The sequence below is a fragment of the Oryzias melastigma genome, linkage group LG12, assembly GCF_002922805.2.
Source record: "Oryzias melastigma strain HK-1 linkage group LG12, ASM292280v2, whole genome shotgun sequence".
Taxonomy (NCBI): Eukaryota; Metazoa; Chordata; class Actinopteri; order Beloniformes; family Adrianichthyidae; genus Oryzias; species Oryzias melastigma.
Genome location: NC_050523.1, coordinates 18,511,249 through 18,523,120, shown reverse-complemented (window position 1 = coordinate 18,523,120; position 11,872 = coordinate 18,511,249). Strand labels below are relative to the sequence as shown.

Genomic DNA, 11,872 nt, shown 5'->3' with positions numbered 1-11,872 from the left:
TGTCTCTGCACGGCCCTGCCGAAGACTCTAAGCATTAAGAAGTTGGATTGGTAAGTCAACCACCCAAATGATTCATGGGTGTGACTGTGTCTACAGCTCACTCCTCCCCCAAGGAGTGCTAAATTGTAGCTTTATAAAAGGCTTGTAGATTGACAAGAATAAAAAATAGTGAAATGTACAGTAAACCATTTCAAATAATGCAGACTTAGAGGGCACTTTCCTACCTTGTTCAAGCCCAAAGCGCTTTACAGTCCCGTTCACCCATCCACACTCATTCACACACAGATGGCAGCTCCAATGACACACATGGCGCCAACCTAGTACCACCAGGAGCAATGTGGGATTCAGTATCATGCCCAAGGACATTATAATAAATGGGTGAGCAAGGTGGAAACTGATACCCTCCGATCAAAGGTTGACCACTCAATCACTACACTACTTTCAGAACAGTCCTAAATTCCAAAAGACGACAAGATTCGTTTTGGTAAGAGTCTGTGGGTACCTTTGTCTCACTCAGTACAGAACTGGTGCATTTGCTATAACCAGTAAAACGTGACGTATTTTTTTTTATTTAAAGAAAAATTTCTCATAATTATCAATGCCAGTATTATTTAACCCCAAACATACAAAACACATTTTATTATTAACTCCAAAAGATTAATGGATATTCAAGTAAGGACCATTATTTTTGTTTGATTTGCATGAATCTTGGCTAGTCAGGAAATGATTACATAACCTAATAATATGTCCAAAAGAAAAAAAAATGGTTCAGTCAACGCAAAATAATTTGAAAAACTACAAACTTTGTAGAAACTGCAAACAGAAAACACCATCAAGTGGGGGTCTATTTTCAAAGAAACAAAGGAAACAGCCACTGTCAGTAGCTAAATGCTACACACAGAATGAATAGTTAGAAAAACAATATTTGAAAGGTCTCTAGGAACTGGTGAGTTATTCTTGTTTGAAGAGATGAGACGAAGAAAATGCACTCCTCTAGACTTCCATTCCCATCTTAGACTGCTTTTATTTCCTCACCTCTTCTTCCAGCCCGAACCACACCAGCTTCCAATTTGTAGCCTTTGTGTACTTAAACAGTACAGAATCACAGCCCCCGTTGCCATGCTCTGATCAGAGCCTTGCTTGAACATCTGTCAGAGGATGTTTTCTCAAGCAGTAAGTATGTTCAGGGAAATATTTTTCTAGTTTTCCCTTACCTTTCTTCTGTGTGGAGCATAAACATCGGCATTGCAAAGTGGGGATGGGAGAGGAAAAGCAGGGATAGCACCAAATTCTATAGGACCATGTGGATGAGGGGAAAGAAAGGTGAGGAATTCTACTGAGAAGGATGGTAAGCAAGAGAAGAAAGATCGAGGTTTTAAAGGTAAAAAGGGAAAAAGGACAAAACAGCTAAAGTTCAGAAGCAGCTAGTGCAGAAAGACTAAGCACAGACACAAACCTCACAGTCATCCTCTGTCCAGACTTTCCTTTTTCAATTACAAGGATATTAACTCTGGAAAACTGCGTGTTTGCTGTTTTTAACATTCTTTTGGTAAGTTTAAAATTGAATTTCTGAGTATTTCTTTAATCAAATCATTGTGAATCAGGAGCACATGAAAAATTTATATTTTAAAAAAATTGTAGGTGAGACATAGAAAGACAAGATAGACAAGCTTCGTGCTCCGCTCCATTCTGATGCATCGTAGACGACTAGATTCATGTATGACTATGTTTTCCTCATCTGAGCTGGTATCTGGCTCAAAATTCTACGGCTGGAGAGCTTCGATGGTGCTCAACGTTTATGTTTCACCAGTAATGTTCGGTTGGGGTTGTGAGGGGCTGTAAGCTAGCAAGATAGCGTGTAAACAGATGGATGACCTATTTTCCGCACTATAGGGCACACTTTTTTTTTTTAATAATGACAGTGACCCTACTTTTATATGGATTAATTCTGGTTGTTCTTACTGATGTTAAAGCAATTTTGAGAGGTATACGTTGCTCTCTCAAAATGTTTGGTTGGAAATGATTGCGAATATTCTAACGCGGCTAATGTGTAGCAGAGTCAGACTGTGTTTTTTTTGGGTTTTTTTGCAAGATAGTAACAAGGTTAGGAGTTAATGTAGTCACAGTGAGATTTGTTTTAGGGGTATTAATCTGTTTTTCTACATGTTGCAAACAAGACTGAGAGTAATGCTAAGAGAAAATGCTAACACGGCTAACGTATAGCTGTGTTGGATTGCATTTATTTATGTATACTCACAAAGTTGAGCACTAGCATAGCCACATTAACGCTTGCTTTAGTGGCATCGGTGTGTTTTTCTACAGGTTGCAAACAAAACTGGGAATTAAGTTTTGTGAATACGCTAAAGTAGCTAACGTGTAGCGGTGTTGGATTGTGCTTTTTTGTGTATAGTCACAAAGCTGGAAGTTAGCATAGTCATATTGATATTTTCTTTAGTGGTATCAGTCGGTTTTTCTGTGTTGTAAACAAGGTTGGGAGTTACAGGTAACAAGAATACGCTAACATGGATAAAGTGGCTAACTTGTAGCATATTACAACAAACAACTTCTAGAATCCCTCTGAACCATCCTAATAAAGTCCGATGCAGTCTGACTCTTTATTCTCGCTTAAAGCATCTTTTAAAAGTACGGTGCATAACTTTGGAAATAGACCATTCATTGAAAATGTGCTTTATAGTGAGAGAAATAAAGTACGTTCACACAGTCCTGGCTTTTGTTAGTCTAAAACCCAAACTATGAGTTTAAGCACTTTTGTTCTGGTGTGAACTGTGTGCAACTGTATTGCCTGGTCCTTCTAGTGGATCAGAAAAAAAAAACCCTGCCGCCAGAGTCTTCAGTCAACTTCCATGTTCTAGTCAATCCGCCTGGCCATTCATTTAGTGTCTCCGTCTGTATTTTTAAATCATGTTTTTACTTTCTGTCTATTAATCTTCATGAACCATCTGCCAGGGTTCTCTAATCTGGTTTTCTGCCTGTCTGTTTGGCGGCTACCCCCCCACCCTCCACCCCAAGCACCACCACCACTCAGTATTCTTTCTTTCTTTCTGTCACTCTGTCAATTCGCAAACCCTCCTCTTCTTCTCCCGCCAACCCTCCCATCAATCCCTCCTACCACTCCACCACCAACTAGGCATGAAAACGGTGCTCCATTAGGAGTGCCTGGACTAAGCCCAGTCTGACACACACTGCTTTGATCAGCCGTGAGCGGGGCTAAACACCCCACTAAACTCCCAGTCCAAGGAGGAGGGGGGCAACAAATGCCGGAAGAGTTTGAGAGAAAGAGAAAAGACAGAAAAGCGGACTTCGTTTCCCCAAACTCGCGTCCACGTTTGCCTTCAGTCGTATATTTTATTACATCTTACATCTTTTTTTTTTACCACCTTGTCTTCTCTACGTTTTACTTTCATCACTTTATTTCCCCATAAAACCCCAGGCAGGTACATCAGCCTCTTAATGCATCACTATCAGCTGCAACACTTATAGAAAATGGGAAATCTGTGCAAAATATGTTGGAAAATAATTCCATTGACAGCAAATAAAAAAAAAGCTTTCAATATTCAAATAATGTACAACAAACCAGCAACAAAAAGACAGACAAAAAAACTTTTCTTTTTCTCCCTAGGAATAGAAAGAAGAGGGATTTCCGCTTAGTGCTAATCAATCAGGCTGTGATAATGGCTCCCATGCTTAGCTGTCGACTGGAAGGGTCAAGGCATCTCGTGACCCAGCGCCCAGAGCCCAGGGGCCAAAGATTCTCTCAGAATAGCACCCCGGGACGGACTCCCTGGGCTAATTGTCCAAGCCAGTGTCAGCCTTTTCAATGCCCCAGCCCTAACCCTCCCCTCTTTCCACTTTCTCTGTCATTCCTCTTTCTCCCTCCCCTGCCGTCCACCTTACAAACTCCGCGATCCCCTCTGCCGCTACGCGAAGAAGCAGTTTAAGCTTCGGCAACAAATGGAACGACTTAAGGGTCAAAGTTAGTGTTTCAATGACTGAGAACTAACTGCAGCAGCAACAGGACGAGGAATAAGGAGAGGAGGATGGAGCCGAACACAGTTGGATAAAAGTGATAAGGACACTACTGCCTTTCCACACATGCATCACTCATATCACTGGGGTGCAGTGACGGGTCTATCCACCGCCATCTGCATATCAATGGGATTCCTGTAATCACAGTGAAAGCGGCGTGTGTCTCAAGGAATCTGTGAAGCATCAGTATGACTGACCGCTACATGGCAGCGTGTTTGCAAAAAGACAGGAAATGCAGGACAGATTTGCAGAAAAGTGCATGAGTCTAAAGCAAACACTTCTCCAGCTTAGTGCAGCGGCATTCCTCCCATTCCATGTGCAAGCTAATTAACATCATTACATCCCAAGAAACAGACTGATGAAGAGACACTCCACTGTTGCACTAGATCCAAATCTCTGCTCTCCTCTGTCACCTTTTCTCTTCCATTTAACTCTTTTTTTTCTTTCTTTCTCTTAGTCCCTGTCAGTCGGATAGCGCTGGAAAAAAAAAAAACAGCAAACTCCAAAAGCTGCAAATGCAAAACATGTCAAGCAACATCAGTTACTCACTGGGAATGTCTTTCTTTTCTCTGTTTTTCTTTTTTTTTCTCCTGATCTGTCACTCCTTATCCTCTTCTCAGCTGTAGATCAGGAGTGTGTCTACCCCCAACGTGTGTGCTGTGTCAGTCCGGTAGAGGAAAGTTGCCGTGCACGAGCATGTGTGAGTGTGTGTGAACGGAGAGAAAGACAGAAAGAAGGGAAAGTGTGTGTCTGTCTCTGTGTCTTGCACTGCTCTGAATGAGCGGAGTCGAGGCTGTTTTAAACAGGCTGCTCTCCCCATGTGACCAGCCCAGCCACAGGCAGGAATACGTTACTGAGACGCTCACACTCTCTGTCTGTGTCTCTCTACCCCTCTCTCACTCTCCCTCCTAATGCACACCATGTCCACAGTGCACCCCCTAGCCACCGCTCAGGGTAGTGGAAAGAGCATCCCTCACACACACACACATGCACACACAAGTGAACACAATACAAACAATTCATTCAACTATTAATACTATGTTTTTGTGTGTGTGTGTGTAATTTTGACTTTTCCATTTCTGTCTTGATGGCGTTTCACACCTGGAAGCACTGACCTTTTCAGTGGTGAAATCCTTTTAAAACTGACCTTCTGTTTCAAGGCAGATACAGTTGCATAACTGCTATTAGACTTTATGGAACAACAATGAAAAACAGCACAGAGGAAGTGAAATGCTCTTCATGACGGTGTATTTTCAAAGAGCCCCCTCAGGGGAAAATGTCAGATTCATGACATTCTTTATGGTGACAATTTCATCTGAGAGTAAGCCTAACTGTGTTTTGGGGGAAAACATGAGTAATAAAGAAGTGTTGTTACCATTCAAATGTATATGATAGTCCCACATAGGAAGTATCCGCTGGTTCCATTGACATCTTCCCCAAAATCTTTTACTTAGTCATTCTATTTGTCGGAATATAATTCCCGCTCGATACCTTTTTAAACATTTTCTTGATAATCCTCATATTCTTTATATTTTTTTCTGTATTTCAAGTTATTTAAGTTATAAACAGACCAATCAGATATATCATCCATATGTATATATTTAGTTGTTGGTATCATTTAATTTTAGGAACATATTCTCACTCCCAACTCGTCACGTATTGACGTTAAGTTAGGGACCCCTCCACATCACTTTTTGATGCTTTGGGTGTCCCCAACTTGTCGCTTTTTGACATGCTGGCGGTTCATAAAATCAAGGGTCTGTCTCGGGAAGCACCTGGTTACGGTACCCTAACCCGGCACCAGATGTGGTGCTAGGCGCAATACTGGATCAAAACTGGCACCAGATATGGTACCTGACGCAAACTGGGCCCGGGCTTGATCTGGTACCAGTGTGCTCTGTGTCCCGGTGCTGGACCAATTCCTGTTTGTGGCCCGGAAGTTGTGGACCCATGATTTAGTGGGAACAGCCAGCACATCAAAAAATTACGAGTAGGGGACATCCAAAAAGTGGTCTTTAACCAAATGCCAATATGTGATGAGTTGGGAGTAAGAATGTGTTGGGTTTATATCTATGACCAGGAAACTTAAAACTATAAAATTATACCTTAACATAAGTTAAATAAAGAGAAGAAACCAGTGACTAAATATCCATTAATATCATGATACTTAAAAGCCATAATGGTTGGTAGTTTAACAGGAGATGGAACATCACATAAAAGTTTCACCTGCAAGTCAAGAAACAGATTTAAAAGTTTCAACATTAAGCTTAGTGGAAAAACTATGAATCTGTAAAACAAACTTCAGTCATTTATCCAGAGGCCAAGTGTGAGTGGGTGTAACATGGAGGTTTGCTTCATGCCAGTACTTTAGGTAGGGTCATTAGTTTTGTCTTCATCTCCATTCTTTCCGTTCATTGTTTCAGGTCTTTGATTGTTTAAGGTGGAGCACCTGGTTGAGTCTGGCGGCTGTATCCCATTGGCTGTCAGCTTCAGAACAACAGGATAGCAGCTGAGGAGCAGATGCTATACATCCAGCAGATGACAGCTGGCAGTAAGGAGTTTGTACTGTCTGGTTGTGGGCAAGGTAGGCTGGGGTGCCTTTTAAGTTTCTTAAAGCAAATACAATGATACATACTAAAAATATATCACATTTCTACCTTGCTCTAAGTCCCAAAGCGCTTTAGTGCTATTGTCCCATTCACCCAAGCACACACATTCACACAATGATGGCAGCTCAACTGCTTTACACTGGTGCCAACCTATAACAACCAGGAGCAAAATGGGGTTCAATGTTTTGCCCAAAGACACTTTGACACTTGGGTGGGAACAATATCAGAGGTCGACTGCTCTACCTCTGCACCACAGTCGTCGATCTTATAGGGAGCTTCTTGTATCTTGTGTATTCCTTAAATGATCTGATGATGTTGTCACATATTACATTTCTTTGAGGTACTTGTTTTTACCTTTTTGAAACAGTTCTTGGTTCTTTTAGTACCCCTTGTTTAATAGTTGTAAATACAAAATAATTCAAAGGCACTAGGGTTTTGTTGGAATCTAATGATCTTCCTTTATTACATCTATGATTTACTAGGTCCTGGACATGGCATTAAAAAAACATAACAAAAACGATTGTTCCCTCAAAACAAAACAAAAAAAAGTGGGGTTTTTTTGTGCTCATAAATTAACATTTTGTGGGCACAAATTAGCCTTCTGTGGACACAAATGTGCATTTTGTGGACACATGAGTATTTTGTGGGCAAAAACTAGAATTTTGTGGGCACAAAAGATTAAAACGTTGAAGTCAAATTAGCATTTTGTGGGCACAAATGTTAATTTTGTGAACACGTGCATTTTGTGTGCAAACATGAGCATTTTGTGGGAACAAATTAGCAAATTAATATTTTGTGGGCAAAAATGAGCGCAAACTAACATTTTGTCGGCACAAATTAACATCTCGTGGGCACAAATTAGCATTTTGTGGGTAACATTTAAAATGTCATAGCCATAAATTAGTAATAGGAATTGATTATACTAAAACACATACAAACACACACATATATATACTGTATATACATAGTTTCCACAAATTAACTAATTTGTGGCTACAAATTACCATTTTCATTATACAAATTGCCATTTTATGCACACACATTAGCATTTTCAGCACATGTGTTAGCATTTTTAGCACAAAAAGTATCATTTTCAGCATTCAAATTAGCATTTTCAGAACACAAATAATTTTCAGCAGACACATTGGCATTTTCAGTACACATATTAACACTTTCAGTACACAAATTAGCATTTTCCGTACACAAATTAGCATTTTCAGCACAAAAATTAGCAGTGCCAAGGCACAAATTAATATGTTGTGATCAAAAATTCGTAGTAGGAATTGTTGATTCTAAAAAAACTAATGCTAATTTGTGGCAACAGAATACCTATAGTATTCGTCCCACAAAATACTAAATGATGGCCATAATAGTAATTTGTACTCAGAAAACACTAATTAGTGGCCACAAATTGTTCATTTGATGGAACTTTTTTTCTCCGTATGTCATATCCATGGCTCCTTAATGGTAAACACTACTTCTTGCTCCAAACGTTGTGGAAGGTGTCATGTAAAATGCTGCCAGACTTAAAGTTCTTACTGGTGTAAGTAGGTCATGTAGTCTCTTCTGATACATTTCTAAACACCAGGTTGACATCTGTGTGTTATATTTAGCACTGTAAAGTGGGATGAATAGTAGTTTTATTGTTACAGTATATCGCTAATGCAATTAAAATCATTTGGAGAAGTGCCAGGAAAGACCTTCAGTTTTGTTTGAAGGTAAGTTATATCTTCAGGTGTACAATGATGATGACCTGTATGCTTCACCATGTGACATCCCTCTAGTGCTTTGAATAAAAAAAGTGAGGCCTCAAGGACGTAGTGAAGAGCAGCTTAAAGAGAGTGTAGTAATACAGAGATGTGGTGGTTTGACTCAGTATGAGTTCAAGTGAAGACATTGATTCTGTCTGTCTGCCTTCACTGAAGAGAAATGACTGCTTCCTTCTACTTTACATTTGAAGGCAAAAATATTAATAAAACCTTTTCAAATATACTCAAATGTCATAAAAAATATTCATAACATTTCTTTTTCTTTAACTTTTGGTATAAAATAAATAATTACCGTAAGAACGGGATCTACTTAAGGTTTGTAGGTTTTGTGGAAAGTTTATAGCATTTGGTTTGGTTGGGGCTGGTCACACTCAGTCCAGTTCTCATATTCAGTCAGTGGTAGAGCCACTACATTACAGTGTTTGAAAAACAGAAGGGACACGCTGGATAAATGTGCTGGAAAATGCATGCAATCTTGGAGCTTTTGGAGAACTTTAGGACTGATTTGGAATGGGTCATGGTTGTTGAAGATCCTGTTTCATTTGTTCTTGCAGCACTGTAGTCTTTTAGCTTCTCTGTAGCATTGATTTAATGTGAGAAAACAATGACAAGTTCAAAATTCTCATTTAAAAACTGCTTTTTGTCCTAACTCATTCAATTTTATTTGATCATTTGCATATCCTAAAAACACATAGCACACACAAACAGTGTGTGCTATGTGCTCTCGATATTACTGAACTTAGCAAATGAAGAATGGTACGGTATATTTATCACCAGTTTCCCTTGGGATCAATTAGTATCTATCTATCCATCCATCCATAGATGGTGGTTATAGGTTGGTGAGTTAGGGACTTTGACGATCTAGTCTTGGTCCCTAACCTTAGATGATCCTAGTCCCATGCACATGAATTTAAAATCAAAGACTGTTGATAACTTTTGAAAGTTTTTAACATTTTCAACAGAATTTACTTTGCAACCCATGTAAAAAAATTGACAATACTGAAAAAACAATCAATTTTTTCATACGTCAAAATACCTACATCATTTTGTATTAATTTATTCTGATGTCTGACAGATTATGGTAAATAAGAATAACGTTCTTGACTCAGGTTCAACCTGTCTTTAGATTATCTTTACTTTTTTGAGGATGTATATTGAGTGTCAACTTCAACTCTTAAGACAACTTCAAGGCTAAAACACTAGGAGTTGATGGACAGACTTAAAACTCAAAGGGTCTCTGAGACGGTTATTAAAATCTTTGTATTGATTTTTCTGGGTCTATGAGACGGTTGACAAAAGATCCATTGGAGAAAGATTTTTCAAAGTACTGTTGAGAATGGCTTCATAAACAACAGCTAGTAAAGAGTAAAGATGTTCAAAAATCATCTACATTATGACATTGAATTAAAGCACTGATATGTACTAATCAAAAGTTAAGACACTAAAACTAAAATAATTACGGCTTGCTATTGAAATGCCTGAACATTTTTACGTTTTGCACACTTTTTCTAAACTATTTTTGATTTCTATAAATTAATGGTGTAACGGTTCATATTAACAACAATTTTATTCATATCACAGTTTGTAGTCAACAATCCGATTTAATTCAATTCACTGACCTAAAAGTAATCCAAAAGTAATCAACCAGTTTGACTCAGAGATAAATACCTGGTACTCAACGATGTTGCCCTTGAAACTTCTCAGCAAGTTTGATTACTTTTGTGAAAGTATTTTCACAACAAGTTTGAAGGATCCCTCTTGACTTTATTGTTTTTTATCAGAACTTATATCACACCTTAGAGATGCTTATGAGTCAAAAAAAAATGTTTTGTCATTTACAATACTCTCAGACCAAAGTCTTAGCAAGGACGTGTTTATTTTTTGCAGACATTCCACGTGACTCAGGCAACATTAGATGGTGAGTGAGAGTGAAGCCCCTGATCTCCGTGGTCATCCCAAATGTCATGAGGCTGGGCTTTAATGGATCAGTCTTTTCATCTTCTTTTTAGGGCTGTGTTGAGGGAGTGACCAAGTCAGCACTGGAAGCAAAAATACCAAAGCTTTTATCACAACAGTCAGCGAGAGCTACACCGAGGGACGTCTTCTTTTTTTTCTTTTCTTCTATTGATCTATGAAAATAACCTGTTACTTGCTGTGAAGTATTGACCCTGACGTCTACAGGAATAGTTTCTGATAGGAATTATTGATTGTTCCAAGGATATTTTCATCTCTTTTGAGGGTATTAGGGCTCAGACGTCTGAATGAGTCCGTTGTTTTCCTAATTGAGCCTGTAAAAATCTTTGGGAAGAGAAATTTGAAAGCACTGCAAGGGATAAGTGACCATGTCGGTGTTCCAAGACATGTTTATTGGACAACATTCTAACTTACAAAGCGTGTTTTTTTAACATAAAAAACAAAAAAAACAAAAAGAGCTACATTCACAACAGTTATGTGATGTGCATTCAAGAACAAGCTAAATATGGGTTCATGGTTTATGTTATGTTTTCTGACATGTTTCAGTTAATTAGTTTAGGTTTCTGCCACCAAGCCTGGTCTCCTGCCTTTGGGTCCTCCACCAGCACCTCTTCATGACAGTCTGATCTGGTCATTGGCCATACATTTCTACATAAAGCCCGGATATGGTTGTAGAAACTTGTATAACTACATGTGAACATTGAATCTTGATACCTGAATTCACATAGACTTTTTATTGGAAGTGGACACCTGAACGCACAGTCTGAGGCTGTTTCAAATGTAGCTCAATGGTTCAAGGAGGCTTCAAAGATATTAAAATGCAATTAGCATGTGTTGCTTGTAACTGGAGAACCACATTTTGAGCTGTTTTCTTGTCACAAAATTTTAAGAAATAAAAACATTATTTTGAATTAACTATGCCCATTTAATCTCAAATGCACTCAGAACAGCTTGTTTCTGCTTTGAAAGCATAGTTTTTGAAGTGTCCCAACAATTTTTAGAGAGTAATAAGGCTGAAAAAGAAAGCAGCCAGTGTGCATAAAAACATTCAGGTTTTGCTTTGACAAGAGGGACTTCAGCCAACATATTTAGCTAATGCACTGCAAATCCCACTGGGCAATTTTTAAGAGCTCCAAAAGCAGAGATTTAAGAAAAAGGGGACAAGAAAGCAAAAGTCTGCATAGAACACATAATTGATCAGAGAATAAAATTAATATTGAGTGGAGCTGTGAGGCTATTTTCACACCAGGCATGTGACATCCCTAACCCTTGGTGTTCACACTGGACAAGAAGGGAGGGGCTTCTCCTTTTTTGTTTCTACTGGTTTCTAAGACACACCAAAAAAACCCCTAAGATTTACTTAAGAAAATCCTCGCAACAATTTGCACTAACAATTTCTAATTAAATTTTACTACATTTATGAATAAAAAAACTACCAACAACAATCTAGTAAAATTAACTTACATCCACAAG

At 38.7% G+C, this 11,872-nt stretch overlaps 1 protein-coding gene across 1 annotated transcript in view; it reads right to left on the bottom strand.

The window, feature by feature from the left end:
• cntfr (ciliary neurotrophic factor receptor) overlaps positions 1-5,007 on the bottom strand; it is a 288,320-nt gene extending 283,313 nt beyond the window's left edge. Inside the window, exon 1 of the mRNA XM_024257707.2 lies at positions 4,597-5,007. The gene's annotated coding sequence lies outside the window, so the exon portion shown is untranslated. The remainder of the gene's footprint in view (positions 1-4,596) is intronic.
• Positions 5,008-11,872: the final 6,865 nt, after the last annotated feature.